Below are 16,170 nucleotides of genomic sequence, written 5' to 3'. Positions count from 1 at the left end.
ATTCTACTTGGTCAGATTTTTGTTCAACCATGTGGCATGTGCCGTTTAAACTAACATGGTTGACACTCTGTTTTAATTTTATTGGTCGGCTAGTCTGGGTCCAGAGGACCTTGTTTACACAATCTATTAGGGGTGACAACCTTCTCAGGAGGTCATTCCCGAGTAAACAAGGGGTGCCCTCCGGGGTCACAACTATGACCGGGTGTTTCAACTTATGTCGCCCAATTTTAATGTCCAAGTCTGCAGTCCCCTCAACGGGAATTTCCTTCCCGTCAAAGTTCTGTAGTTGTCCCGGAAGAGAGGTGAGAGGAATTTGGTAATTCTCTCCCCTTCCTGCATTCAGTTCGTCAAAGGCCCTTCTGGACAGAAGGGTAGCTTGAGATCCAGTGTCCACCAGTGCCGAGATTGTACCCTGCCCCTGTACTTGTACCGGGGCATAATATCTTCCCTCCTTCTCCTCAAGGGGGCACAGGTAATGTACATTTTTGGACAACTGGTGGGCTAACTTTCTGGTTTTGGACATTGCTAGCGAAGAGATTTGGGCAGAATTCTGTGGAGAGTGTTGGGAATCTGAAAGAAAAATTTGGCAACTGGAGATCAGAGCCATTGTGGGTTCCCCTGGTTCCAGTTCTGGGCCGCCCCCCCCTTTTTGGAGGCAGTCCCCAGTATGGGTTTGAACCCGGGGATTTTCTTGCTGTTGGTTCTGGGATGAGATGGTGGGCGGCGGTAGCTCAGTCTCCACATCTCCCCAGTCTGGATTTGCATTCCTAGGGACCCATTTTTCTTTGGGAGGAGTTCCCCCCTCTCTGAAGGAGAAGATCCTTTTCTCAGGATCCTCTGAGGATCCCTCTCCCTCAAATTGGAAGATCTGTACCTCCTCCTCAAACTGAGTCTGTTTGGGTCTTTTGTTTCTCCTACCCCCCCTCTGCTCCTTAGGAGGCAGACTTTCAGGGGCCACAGATTTTGTTTCCGGTTCCTGGGTTTCCAGGGGCTGTTTACAAGTGAGGAAGGAAGCTTCCTCCAAGGCTTTACACCCCCCTTCCCTTTGTGCCTCCTCCCTGGGAACCGGTGAGTTATCGGGGTGCTGCCCCGTCATTGTTCTGGAGCACCAGGTCCAGAGTTGGGTGCGTTCTGCGCCGGCATGCTGATCTGAGGGTTCTGCTGCGCCCTCAGTATATGACCCATATCCCGCGCCATGTTTTGAACCTGGCGCTCTAACTGGGAAACCCGCTCAGGCTGATACGGGGCCCTGTTTTCCTCCCCTGGGCTGATCCCGGGAAGGGTAGCTATCCCTCCTCTGGTAATACCCCGGGTTGGGAAGATTTGGGTACCCCTCCACCCTTGGCCTCCCCTCTCCCGGATTCAGTGGTCTGGGCTCAGGGAATTGGGGAAAGAAGGATGGATGGTTTTGGGGCTGAAAGTTGGGTGGATACCTGGGGAAAAAGTTCTGCCCAGGATTTGGAGAGTTTCTGCCCTCCGGTGGGAAGTTAGGAGGGAAGTTCCCTGGGTTAGGTGCTTGGCTGGATCCCCCCCCTTGGGCTGGAGGAGTCCACACATAACCCAGGATGGGAATGTTTCCCTTGTAACGGGGACTTACATAATCAGGAGAGCGAGGGACCCCATTTGTGGGGCTGCCTCCCTGGCTCCCTGTCTGTGACTGGCCCGAGGACCTTCTGGGCCTAGCATTATTAGGTGCAGGTAGGTTTTTAGGCCCCCCCATCTCCAAATCCAAAACGGGGGTGACTTTTACCTCTGCCACCTTGGCAGCAGCAGGGGTGCTGTTGGCTTTGGGGTTTTTCTGGGCATTACTTTTGCTATCTATCGGTTTCTGCACCTCATAGATCCGGGTAGCCTGTTCAATGACCCAATCTAAGGATCTTTTCTCGTGAAAATCCCTCACGAGCTGGGTCATGATGTATTTGGGCAAGGCATGGAAAAACGTATTTATGAACTCTCTACTATCTGTGCGCACCCTTCTTGTGGTCTGTGCAAAAGCACGCTTTAACTCCTGCACAAATTCTTGTGGGGCCTGATCCTCCCCACATTGCAAATTGTAGGCTGCCTTGCGAGCCTCTTGAGGATTTCTGTGAACAGAAAAATGTTTCAGGATGGCCGCCTTATATGTGGACCATCTTAAATGATTTTGGTCCTCCAGCCCCGCAAAGAAACTGGAGTATTCCGGGGAGAATGTCCACTTTACATATTGAATACAGCTTTGGCTGTCCTTCAAATGGAAAGTCTCCATCATTTGTTCAAACAACTCTAAGTGCTCCCAAACAGAATACTTAGCGTTCTTATGGTAAGGCGTGATGACGCTCCTGATCGCCTTAATCTGCTTTAAGGGGTCCTTAAGCAAGGCCCTTTTTGCCTTATTGGCCTTTTTGGTTCGGGTAACCCTTGTCCATTCATCCTCGGACTCAGAGGCACTGCTCCCAGAGGTTCCCGTCTGATCTTCCAGGTTTTCCCGGATTCTGCGAGCCTCGGAATGGCTGGCAGAATGTGGGGACCTGGTCTCCTGTGTCCTGCGCAGTTCAGAGGAGTCTTCAGATTCCTCCTTGCTGCCAGGATTTGATGGGTACCCCCTCCACTGACCTAACTGGGCAGAGGTTTTCAGGATGCCCTTAATGGGCCTACTCTCCTGGGGTTCCCCACTGAACTGTACTGTACTTGGGTGCCCATACCCGGATGCCCACCCCTCCATTCCTGAGTGGTACTGGCCTATGAGCCCCATACTTTTAGCTGGATAGTAATCTGCCATCCCTGTGGCCCTGTGCTCATGTGCACCAGGGGACATGGGGGTGGCAGAGTCCAGGGACTGAGAGGTATGAGGGCCTCTGGGACTAGGGCTCCTGAGGTTATGCTCCGGAGTTTCCATTTCCCAGCGAACCTCATCTCTATCCGCCCCTGCTCCCTGTTGCAATGCAAGAGCCTGCATTTGTGCCTTCAGTTCCTCTGTTAAGGCCTTACTCGACTCTATCAGTTTCTCCTGCATCGCTACCTGTTGCTGGAGCCTATCATTGTGTTGACAGAGGGCCTCATTCTCCCTCTGTGCTTCCTGGTTGGTCCTGGAGAACTGGGCCAGTCTTTGCTGCAGGAGGTTTACCTCCTGGGCAATGTCCCTATTGGCCTGCTCCTTTCTTGCTAGAGCATCTTCCACCCTTCTGGTGTGCTCTACCAAGTTCTGGTTTTCTTTTTGGAGATCACCCAGTCCCTGGAGGGCCATGTGATTTTCTTCAATTTCCTTTTTTAAATGGCAGACTTCCTGGCCTATGGCGTCTCTTTCCTGACTAAGAGCCTGCATTTGTGCCGCCAGGTCGTCCCTTTGCCGTTGAAGGGCACCAGCTTTTTGGCGCTCCTCATCAAACTCTGCCTGGGTATCCAGGTCTTTCAGAATCAGTTTATTGCTCTCCTCTTTCTCTCTGTCTAGTTGGATTTGCAGGGTGGCTACCTGCTCTGTGCATGCCCTGTTGAAATTGATCTGTTGCTCCAGCTTTTTCTGGTTCTGCAGTAAGGAGTCCAAACTGTCTTGGTGCTCCTTCTGCAGGGCCAGAAATCGGGTATCCTGGTCTGTCTTTTCCTGTTGTAGGATGCCCATATCCTCTTTTATTTTAATGATATATTGCCTACTATCATTTTCTGCCTCCTGGCTCCTCTGCAGCCTCTGCTCAGAAGAGTCCAGATCAGATTGGGCCTTCTGTAATGCCATCTGTTGCCTATTTGCCAGATTTTGGCTTTCAGCACATCTATCCTGCATGTCTCCCATATATAGGTACAGGTATGCTGCTATCCTGGCAATCTTATTGTGTTCCTCTTTGGCTTTAGGAGCCATATATAGTTCACTCAGGGCCACATGTAAGGGACCCTGATCTCTATATATATCTGACCCTGTTTCAGTGACCTGTTGTGTGATGGCCTGCAACCACACATCCTGGCCCTGTTCGGTCCATTCACCTCTCACAAATAGCTTATGCAAGAGGTGCTCTCTGGCTATTTTCATGTCTACTAAGGTCGTCATTCTAGAGATTGGTCTCTGTCCTGACTTACAGAAGTTTGTATTTTATTTTTGCAGAACAGAACTTTTCTTGGAGTGTCCCTTTTGAGGAATGCTTCACAGCGTAATGCAGCGTGGTGATCCGACCGGATGTATGTATCCCGTCAGTTCGCACACTGTATTAAGCTGCACAAATGGTAAATCTAACCCAACGTCTCGGCTCGAGCCCCCAATTTGTAAGGGGATTCAATTCAACACTACAGCTAAGTCAACGCCTAGTCTATAATACTGAATGAAAACCCTTATTGATATATCTTTAGGTCCAGTTCATGCGTTCTGGATGACTACCCCTATATAACACCCCTCTCTTGGAATCCCCCTGACCCCACTGAGCCAAGAAGTAGTTCTGTTTTGCAAGTTTAAAAGGTTTATTTGATAAATTAAAATATATATATATATATCACACTTTATAATAAATTAATAATTGACTAGCACACTTAATCTGATATGATAAAGATTAATAACGGAGAATCTGGCACTAACACGCTTCTCTATAGTCAATAAGGAGTTGACATGAAATGGATAAGGTAGCACACTGGTAAATAGGTACAGAAGTATAATGTGGTAGAGAATGCTTTACAGGGTTCAAGGAAATGCAAGGTTGAATGAATGAAATGCAGTATAGAAAATACTCAATATGATTCCAACAAAACAATGTAATCACTTTTCTCTGGCAATCCCCTTCCCCCCTTGATGCAAGGCAAGGAAATGGAAGGAAGCACACAGTTCTCAGAAATGCAATCAACTGTAATTCAGTTCAATCCAGCAAACTTAGACTACATAAGTTTGAAAACACAGGCCCAAATTGCTTTGATATGTGCTGGCAATGAATTGAAAAGTATGCTAAAATACTTTTAATTCCCTTTCAGAGGTTCAGGGTGATTGGTATCTAGTTAATATTAGTCCAGGCTCACACTAGCAATGATTCAGGAATGATTAGCAGGTTAAACGAATTTCTGGCAAATGGAAGGCAAGCAGCAGCAGTTTTTACATGTGAAGAAATTTGCAAATCGCGGTAAAATTCGCGAATGCGTGTTCCGCGATTGCGGTAAAACTATAGGGGGTAGGAATGCGGTTCTAGGTTCGTAGGAAAGCCACGATTCTAAGCTTTCTAAGGAAAGTTACTACAAGTCTCTAACCCAAACGGTTACAGAGTTATGACCGATTTAATAGAGGTCGGTTTGGTTTTACAAATTTTAAAAGCTCAAAATGACAAGTGGCAGATTTTGCAGCTAAAATGACAGGTGACAGCTAGGAGGCAGTTCTACTTAGGTTAAATAGATTGAATTATATGATTTTAACTAAGAGAGGTGTTCTGAGTTTTGCTGAGTACTCACAAGAGATTTTAAACCGGAAAGCGACTTGGTCACGGACTTCAGTCTGGTCAGGTCTTCCCGGGTTCTGCTCACAGCGCCTGGCCTCTGGAACTGCTCACAGCATCGGGGTCAGCACTCTGGATACAATGGCCTGGTCTCTGCTAGGCACCGGTTCTCTGGGTCGGGTCCTGCCTTCTCTTTGGATATTTCTGTCACCGGGTTCTTGCAAAAGTTCTTGGTAAAAATTCAGACGGCTCGCCCGGCTGTCTGAAGAGTTCAGTTGCAAAAATATTTTGAGGCCTGCTGACAAATACTCTTGCTGGCAGTGGCCTTTTTGGTTAAGGTTCTGAAGTCTCTGTTTATCTTGGAGTCTAAGTGTTGGCTCTTTGAAGATTGATGGAGGTAAGTATGGATTTTTCCGGCAGAGCGTCCCGCTGCAGATGGAATTGAAGGTCCCTATCTGTCCTGTCTGTCTGCTTTTATGTGTTTAGAATGTGGGTGTGTTCTAGCATCACTGACCCTACCTCTCTCTCAGCTTCTAATTGGTCAAACTTCCATTTATCATTTGATTGGGGGAGCTAGGTTGGGTCAGAGTGATGTCATTTTACAGCCTGCAGAAAGTCCACTCCTCCTGTCAACTTACAAACAAATCTAGATTTGAAACAAATACATATTTGCAGAGGTACATATTGTTTTAAAATCATATGCACCCATCATGCATTACAGGAGGTATCCCCTGTTCAAACTCTGCTCTTCCTGGGAGCTTGCATTCAGAAATGGCACATATTTCACTTTTTAATTGATTTTTCAATTTCTGACATTGACCCAACTTTACATACATGTGCGCAGGGAGTATGGACATTAACTGATGAAGTTTCAGATTTTTAACATGCATACATTTAGAGTTATATCCACTTTTCCGCTGACACCCCCCTGAACATACCACCGGTTCTAAAAACCTCTTAAACTGTGGGCAGAAAAATCACAAGAATTATGGTATCATTTATAAAATTTTCACATGTCCGCTCTATGAGTTATTCATCTTTTTAAAGTTATGTTCTGGCTCCAAAGGGGTGTGGTTTACCCTCAGCACAAGGTTGAATTTCTGGTTTTTCCAGTTCTGCCAAGCCAGCTTGCTCTCACAGGCAGTGCTCCTCCCCTTTCCTCAGGAGGAAGCCACTTTTTACGACCATTTACGACTCCTGCCAATAAAACCTTTGCCTGAGCCAGGACAGGGCTTTGTTCACTTTCCTGCAGAGCACAGGTAATTCAATTATCAGATAGATGGCATATCCTTAGTGTGGCCAGCAAAAAGGCAGATGGGCCTGGGAACACAGTTGTGACTCAAGTTTCACTCCTGATGGGGGTAGTTGCCAGGCAGAATTCAGTTCCTTAAGCCAGACTTTCAGCTAACTGTCATGTTTTTTTGTTGCTTTTTAAATTAACTTGCAATTTTACACATGCAGCTAGAATGCTGATTCTAAGTTTAAACTATGACATTTCAACAGTTACAAAGGCATGTGACACCAAACATAGGTCACTCATTTAATCTAAACATTTTCGATTTTAGTGTCTTTAAATCCAGTGCAACTTAAACTGCTGACTCCATAGCAGTTTTGTTATAAGCATTGTTTTGGGCTCTTCATTTCCCAGATTTTGTAAGCACACAAAACCTCATTCTGCCAAATGTCTGCTGGTGTTCAGTGAATATTTTGCACATGTTGCAATGTTTAAAATAGACACTTTGGCTTGCCTTCAGAGAAACACAGGGTGGTTTTAAAACGCCGGCTTTTGGATAGTGGTGAGTACTGGTACTGCACCCATTTTTGGGATTGAACAAATGAATTCCCCACAATTCTAAGTTGCATTTGGCAATCAGCATTGCCATTCCCAATGGTTTCAGACTACTGTGCGGGTAGTCCAATGGTGGTTTTAAAGCGCTTTGAAGCTAACCGGCGCTACGGTTTTTCCTTTGGCAACCCATTTCCCTCATGGCAACCCAGCCTTTCATTCTCGCACTGGTGGGTGGCAAGTGAGGCAACCATTTCGGTGGGCGCACAAACTGCGCAGCTTTCCTGGATTTCGGCGCACATGTGGGTTTTCTGCCATCTTGACTTTTCTAAGCCCACAGCACCAAATGTTGCAGCATGATTACTTGCACGTGGGTCAAGACACCCAACAAGCCCCCCCACGCGACTGCACTTTGAATTTGAGTCGATGGGGAGTCGCGTGCCCAAGGGTTTTGACCCACGCACCGGTCTGTCCGCATAATCTTCTTCCTACTCTGTCGATGGCACAGTTCATCATCTTCTTCTCCATCCGGTACTGATCGATCGGTTCTCCTCGCCGGTCCCGATGGGAATATTGGGCGGTCCACTGGGCCCATTGGATCTTCGTTCCCGGTCTCCGGATCGCCCTCCTTGGCCCGTCTTCAGGTTTTCTTTCTCCTAGGACGACAAAGGAAGAGCGGCAATACCTATCCATAGACATTTTTCCACCACTGTTGAGATAATGGGGCAGCATATGCATTTCATCATAACGAAACATTACATTCTTATTTTGAAAAAAAACAGTATAACTAAGAGACAGTTTCATGCAAATCACAATATTTTAGAGACTAGATGTGGTATGTTTTATGATTGGAACTGAATTAGTCTGAGACAGTACCCGCTAGGATTCCAGAGGATTCCTCCATTTGTTGCAGAGTGTGCCTGGGATGGCAACATTTCAACTGGTTTATGTGGACCCACTTGTCTTCTCCCTCTGCCAAAGGACCTTTGGGGATGTGGATTTTGTAGGCCACAGGGGAGATCTTATCGACGATCTCAAAGGGTCCCTTCCATGTAGGCAAAAATTTGCGCTGCTTGGCCTGGTTCCTTTGGAAGTGGTATAGATAGACCCGGTCCCCCACCTGATATTCCTTCCTGGAAGTTTTCAGGTCATAATGGGTCTTCATGCTATCAGCTGATCTTTCTAGATTCCGCTGAGCATAAGCAAAAGCATGTTGGAGGTGTTTCCTTAAATTCTCTACATACTCATGAGTAGTGGAGGCATTTATCAGTGTCTGCTCTTGGGTCCTGTAGAGCAAATGCTGAGGAAGCACCATCTTGCGCCCAGTCATCAACTCAAATGGTGACATTTTGGTTGCAGATGAAGGGGTAGATCTGATGGCCATTAGGACCAGAGGTAATCGGATATCCCAACTTGGCCCAGAATCTGCCACAAACTTCTTTAATATGCTCACAATTGTCCGGTTATATCTCTCTACTGCCCCAGAAGAAGCTGGCCGATAAGCAATATGCAACTTCCTTTTGACCCCCAGTATCTCCCACATCTTTGTCATTACTTCACTGGTGAAGTGGCTACCTCTGTCTGACTCAATCCTTTGAGGTAGACCAAAACGGGAAAAGATGTGGTTAATCATCAAGGCAGCTGCAGTTTCTGCCTTGCAATTTGGGGCTGGGAGACATTCCACCCACTTGGTAAACAAGCATGTCACAGTCAACATATACTTATTCCCCCTAGCCGAGCGAATCACAGGGCCTACAAAGTCGATTTGTAAATCTGACCATGGCAGTGTCATCCCCCTCTTTTGGAGAGGCGCACGGTGCGTGAGGGATGATGGCTGAAATTGTGCACACACAAGACACCCCTTCAAGTATTGGTCGAGGTCCTGCCCCATGTGTGGCCAGTATGCAACCTCTCTTAAGATTTCCAATGTTGTGTGAAACCCCCTATGACCGGCGGTGGCCGCATCATGGGCGTGACTTAACATCAGGCTTCGGAATGAGGTAGCAACCACCCACTGATCGTGGCCAGCTTTGGATTTCCTTACCAGCAAACCGTCTTGAATTCGGAACATTTTTGGACATTTCATCAACACTCTTAGGTCCTCTTTCCCAATGTAATCGGTATCCGTCAGGGGAAAGTTCTCAGGGTCCTCAAGGTGCTGGTAAAATTTACCAATAATTGGATCCCCCTTCTGAGCAGTAATCAAATCATCATCAGGGGTCTCCTTACTCCATTGTGCAATTGAAAGGTCGTTGTGAGCATTTGTCTGGGACCTAGTGATAGCGGTGACCTGGATTTCCCCCAACAGGGACTCAATCTCAATTAGATCCCCTTGGATGGCCCCGGTTTTGGCCAGCTGATCAGCTAAGTCATTTCCAGTTTTGTCTGGTCCCTCTACTTTGGAATGACCCTTGATATTTTTCCAATAGATGGTCATCTCATTCGATGTGACCAGATCATCAATGTTTTGGATCAACTTCCCATGTTTCAAGGGTTTGTTGTTAGCACATAACATGCCTCTGGTTTTCCAATTACCAGGTGCTCCACGAACCCGTTCCGTACATAATCCGAATCTGTGATTATGACCAGTTCGTGGAGTTGATGCTGGACAGCAGTGAGGATTGCCTGATGCACAGCCATCAGTTCTGCCACCTGACTACTTCGGGGACCAATTTTGTATCCAGCGGAGGGTTCTGGGGACTCATTCACCCATGCATTCCCTACGCCGGCCACCAATTCTTTCTCCCCGTTGTTGTCAACATGGTAAGAGCATCCATCCACATAGACAGTGGGCATTCCCTCACACTTGTCTTCTTCAAAGACTTTGTGGGGGGAATTAAGGTATGCCTCCATGTTGTCCTTGATTTTCAGACTTTCGTCCTCGAGACAGTTTTCTCTGGCACAATCATGCAAGTCAGCCAGACCTTGCGCGAGGGGACTCTTCTTGTTTTGGCCATATCTGACCTCCACAGGAAAGCCTTGCATTGACAGAATCCAGGAAGTAATTCGGGAATTACTCACATTTCCGGCCCGGATTCTGTCACTTTGGAGATATTGCAGAGGCTGGTGTGGAGTCTCCACTATGATGTGTTCCCCCTGGATAAACAGGCGGTAATTCTTCAATGCCCACACCGTTGCCAGGAGTGCCTTCTCACAATCGTTGAATTTTTCCTCCACAGAGGATAAAGTTTTGCTCGCATAGGAGATTACTTTATTGACCTTGTCATGCTTTTGGTATAATACTGCCGTCAAGCACGTATTAGAGAACCCTGTCTCCAGGAAGAACTCCTTGTTTCTGACAGGGTAAGCTAGGCAAGGCGCTTGTGAGAGGCTTCTCTTGAGTTGTCTTACTGCCTCGGATTGTTCTGGACCCCATTCCCACTTGACCCCCCCTTTAGGAGATGAATCAGGGGTCTGGTGATCTCTGCGTAGCCCTCAATGAACTTTCTGCTGTAATTAGTCAGTCCAAGGAGGCTCCTTAGTTCCCGCAGAGTTGTGGGGTCTTTCAGTTTCTGAAGTGCTTCCACTTTCTTTTCCTGGGGACAGAGGCCCTGAGGAGTAATCTCATGCCCCAAGAAATTAACACGGGTTCTACACCACTGTGCTTTCTGAAAGGAAAGTTTTGCTCCGGCGGCCCTCAACTGTGTCAGAACATAACGGATCTCCGCTATGTGTTCCTCCACAGATGAACTTTTAATGAGGACATCATCTACATAAGCCAGGTTACCCCTCGCACCCAGGTCGGGCATGGCCTTATGTAGGAAAATATTGAACTCATTACCGGAGTTAAGGTATCCGAAGGGAGTCCGGGTCCATGTGTACTGCTGGCCCCCAAAGGTAAAAGCCAGCTTGTATTGGCCCTCCCTACTGACAGGCACAGTCCAGTATCCATTGGTCAGGTCTATTGCAGTGAATACCTGTGACCCCTGAATCTGGGCCAGCCCTTGGTCAATGTAGGGCAGAGGCCATCGGGAAGTATGGACCCGTTTGTTGAGCTCCCTGAGGTCGGCGCAGAGTCTCCACTGGCCGTTTGGCTTCAATATTCCCAGCACCGGATTATTGAAGGTGCTGTGGACTGGACGGATTATTCCCCTGGACTCAAGGTTCTTAATTATTTCAGTAAGGGACTCCATTGATGCGAGAGGCAAGCGATATTGCTTCACAAACACAGGAGTCATGCCAGGGTCCGTGGGGATTGTGGTTGTGTGGATGTCGGTGCGACCACAGTCATATGAGTCTACCGCAAAGAGATCTTGGAAATCCAAGAAAACTTGTTTCAACTTTTGCTTTTGTTCCAGAGTCACACAGGCATCAGCTAGGTTGACTCTCTCTTCCACCATCTGCCTGAAGCCTGGAAAGACTTCTGGTTTGGCTATTTCAGCGGCCTCCTCCAGCTGGGTGGAGAAGTCCCTGGTCAGAGTGCTGATTTGGACTGGAGGCTTCAGGTGGGAAAGGCAGCCCTCATGGACCTGGAAAATCACCTCATCCCTCCTGAAGTCACAAGTCACATCTTCCTTACCATAGGGGCAGGGAGTGTACACCAGGAAGTTCCCCCCATGCCGGGTAAAGATCCTGTCTGGTGTTGTATTGTCATCACTGTCACTGTCAAAACAGTCCTTGGGGATTGGTCCTAACAGTTCATTCACTAAGTCGATGGAAAAATGTCGGTCATCAACCGCCATTCCAATAATGGTGCCTGCGGCTAGAGTAATACTCTTTAAGTCGCTGTTATCCACCTCTATTGGAATGGTGTCATGTTCTATGTTGACTAATGGTGTTGGGTTTACCCCCAACCCTTGCTGTTGGAGAGAAGCATTTAGATGTATGTAAGCATCAGGGTTTTTCAACTCTTGTCCCCTTTTAACTTTCACTTCCAGGGAGAATTGTCGGGTCCTTTCTGGGATGGTGACTTCCTCTTTAACCTGAATTTCAACTGCATAAGGTAGTAATTGAGCTGACCTAAATGCTTTTTCTGGATCATCAAAGCCCATGGGATTATCCGCTAATCGGGACCAAGCTTTGAAGTTTATTAGGTCCAAACTAATGGCAAAGCGATTGAGAATGTCACTGCCTAAGTAAAAGGCGGCAGGGACGTCTCGCACGACCCAACAATTGTGGACTATGCTCTTGTTGCCAATGGAGATTTTGAGCATACACCTGCTTGGCAGGAGATGTTTGGAATTAGGTGCTTCCAGGTCCATTTCCCATTTGTCTATCAGTTTGAAGGTGGGAATGGCTGGATCTTTTGGGAGTTGGCGAAACATGGCTTCGCTGATGAAGCTCTTACCGTTGTTCACACACGCTCGAGCGAGAACAGAGTCCTTCCCATCATTTAACTGAACAGGGATGAACAACTGCTCTCCAATTTGCTGAATATCAGCCAGGCTCTGAGCTGATTTCACATCTTTCTGGACTATAGGAGTGGGAGTTTCAGTTTGTGGATTGGTATAGAATTTCAGAGTGTTTCCTTCCAGCGTGGAATATCACCTTAAACTGGAAGGAAGGTTGATTTTCAGAAATAGAGAGGACCCCCCATCACTAGTCTGTTGTCCTACTGCTATTACTGTCACGTCTGGAATCTGGTTGTTCTGGAAGTGAAATTCTACTTGGTCAGATTTTTGTTCAACCATGTGGCATGTGCCGTTTAAACTAACATGGTTGACACTCTGTTTTAATTTTATTGGTCGGCTAGTCTGGGTCCAGAGGACCTTGTTTACACAATCTATTAGGGGTGACAACCTTCTCAGGAGGTCATTCCCGAGTAAACAAGGGGTGCCCTCCGGGGTCACAACTATGACCGGGTGTTTCAACTTATGTCGCCCAATTTTAATGTCCAAGTCTGCAGTCCCCTCAACGGGAATTTCCTTCCCGTCAAAGTTCTGTAGTTGTCCCGGAAGAGAGGTGAGAGGAATTTGGTAATTCTCTCCCCTTCCTGCATTCAGTTCGTCAAAGGCCCTTCTGGACAGAAGGGTAGCTTGAGATCCAGTGTCCACCAGTGCCGAGATTGTACCCTGCCCCTGTACTTGTACCGGGGCATAATATCTTCCCTCCTTCTCCTCAAGGGGGCACAGGTAATGTACATTTTTGGACAACTGGTGGGCTAACTTTCTGGTTTTGGACATTGCTAGCGAAGAGATTTGGGCAGAATTCTGTGGAGAGTCTTGGGAATCTGAAAGAAAAATTTGGCAACTGGAGATCAGAGCCATTGTGGGTTCCCCTGGTTCCAGTTCTGGGCCGCCCCCCCCTTTTTGGAGGCAGTCCCCAGTATGGGTTTGAACCCGGGGATTTTCTTGCTGTTGGTTCTGGGATGAGATGGTGGGCGGCGGTAGCTCAGTCTCCACATCTCCCCAGTCTGGATTTGCATTCCTAGGGACCCATTTTTCTTTGGGAGGAGTTCCCCCCTCTCTGAAGGAGAAGATCCTTTTCTCAGGATCCTCTGAGGATCCCTCTCCCTCAAATTGGAAGATCTGTACCTCCTCCTCAAACTGAGTCTGTTTGGGTCTTTTGTTTCTCCTACCCCCCCTCTGCTCCTTAGGAGGCAGACTTTCAGGGGCCACAGATTTTGTTTCCGGTTCCTGGGTTTCCAGGGGCTGTTTACAAGTGAGGAAGGAAGCTTCCTCCAAGGCTTTACACCCCCCTTCCCTTTGTGCCTCCTCCCTGGGAACCGGTGAGTTATCGGGGTGCTGCCCCCGTCATTGTTCTGGAGCACCAGGTCCAGAGTTGGGTGCGTTCTGCGCCGGCATGCTGATCTGAGGGTTCTGCTGCGCCCTCAGTATATGACCCATATCCCGCGCCATGTTTTGAACCTGGCGCTCTAACTGGGAAACCCGCTCAGGCTGATACGGGGCCCTGTTTTCTCCCCTGGGCTGATCCCGGGAAGGGTAGCTATCCCTCCTCTGGTAATACCCCGGGTTGGGAAGATTTGGGTACCCCTCCACCCTTGGCCTCCCCTCTCCCGGATTCAGTGGTCTGGGCTCAGGGAATTGGGGAAAGAAGGATGGATGGTTTTGGGGCTGAAAGTTGGGTGGATACCTGGGGAAAAAGTTCTGCCCAGGATTTGGAGAGTTTCTGCCCTCCGGTGGGAAGTTAGGAGGGAAGTTCCCTGGGTTAGGTACTTGGCTGGATCCCTCCCCTTGGGCTGGAGGAGTCCACACATAACCCAGGATGGGAATGTTTCCCTTGTAACGGGGACTTACATAATCAGGAGAGCGAGGGACCCCATTTGTGGGGCTGCCTCCCTGGCTCCCTGTCTGTGACTGGCCCGAGGACCTTCTGGGCCTAGCATTATTAGGTGCAGGTAGGTTTTTAGGCCCCCCCATCTCCAAATCCAAAACGGGGGTGACCTTTACCTCTGCCACCTTGGCAGCAGCAGGGGTGCTGTTGGCTTTGGGGTTTTTCTGGGCATTACTTTTGCTATCTATCGGTTTCTGCACCTCATAGATCCGGGTAGCCTGTTCAATGACCCAATCTAAGGATCTTTTCTCGTGAAAATCCCTCACGAGCTGGGTCATGATGTATTTGGGCAAGGCATGGAAAAACGTATTTATGAACTCTCTACTATCTGTGCGCACCCTTCTTGTGGTCTGTGCAAAAGCACGCTTTAACTCCTGCACAAATTCTTGTGGGGCCTGATCCTCCCCACATTGCAAATTGTAGGCTGCCTTGCGAGCCTCTTGAGGATTTCTGTGAACAGAAAAATGTTTCAGGATGGCCGCCTTATATGTGGACCATCTTAAATGATTTTGGTCCTCCAGCCCCGCAAAGAAACTGGAGTATTCCGGGGAGAATGTCCACTTTACATATTGAATACAGCTTTGGCTGTCCTTCAAATGGAAAGTCTCCATCATTTGTTCAAACAACTCTAAGTGCTCCCAAACAGAATACTTAGCGTTCTTATGGTAAGGCGTGATGACGCTCCTGATCGCCTTAATCTGCTTTAAGGGGTCCTTAAGCAAGGCCCTTTTTGCCTTATTGGCCTTTTTGGTTCGGGTAACCCTTGTCCATTCATCCTCGGACTCAGAGGCACTGCTCCCAGAGGTTCCCGTCTGATCTTCCAGGTTTTCCCGGATTCTGCGAGCCTGGGAATGGCTGGCAGAATGTGGGGACCTGGTCTCCTGTGTCCTGCGCAGTTCAGAGGAGTCTTCAGATTCCTCCTTGCTGCCAGGATTTGATGGGTACCCCCTCCACTGACCTAACTGGGCAGAGGTTTTCAGGATGCCCTTAATGGGCCTACTCTCCTGGGGTTCCCCACTGAACTGTACTGTACTTGGGTGCCCATACCCGGATGCCCACCCCTCCATTCCTGAGTGGTACTGGCCTATGAGCCCCATACTTTTAGCTGGATAGTAATCTGCCATCCCTGTGGCCCTGTGCTCATGTGCACCAGGGGACATGGGGGTGGCAGAGTCCAGGGACTGAGAGGTATGAGGGCCTCTGGTACTAGGGCTCCTGAGGTTATGCTCCGGAGTTTCCATTTCCCAGCGAACCTCATCTCTATCCGCCCCTGCTCCCTGTTGCAATGCAAGAGCCTGCATTTGTGCCTTCAGTTCCTCTGTTAAGGCCTTACTCGACTCTATCAGTTTCTCCTGCATCGCTACCTGTTGCTGGAGCCTATCATTGTGTTGACAGAGGGCCTCATTCTCCCTCTGTGCTTCCTGGTTGGTCCTGGAGAACTGGGCCAGTCTTTGCTGCAGGAGGTTTACCTCCTGGGCAATGTCCCTATTGGCCTGCTCCTTTCTTGCTAGAGCATCTTCCACCCTTCTGGTGTGCTCTACCAAGTTCTGGTTTTCTTTTTGGAGATCACCCAGTCCCTGGAGGGCCATGTGATTTTCTTCAATTTCCTTTTTTAAATGGCAGACTTCCTGGCCTATGGCGTCTCTTTCCTGACTAAGAGCCTGCATTTGTGCCGCCAGGTCGTCCCTTTGCCGTTGAAGGGCACCAGCTTTTTGGCGCTCCTCATCAAACTCTGCCTGGGTATCCAGGTCTTTCAGAATCAGTTTATTGCTCTCCTCT

The sequence above is a fragment of the Ambystoma mexicanum genome, chromosome 6q (assembly GCF_040938575.1).
Source record: "Ambystoma mexicanum isolate Mex_15411 chromosome 6q, UKY_AmexF1_1, whole genome shotgun sequence".
NCBI lineage: Eukaryota > Metazoa > Chordata > Amphibia > Caudata > Ambystomatidae > Ambystoma > Ambystoma mexicanum.
This window is presented reverse-complemented; position numbering follows the sequence as displayed.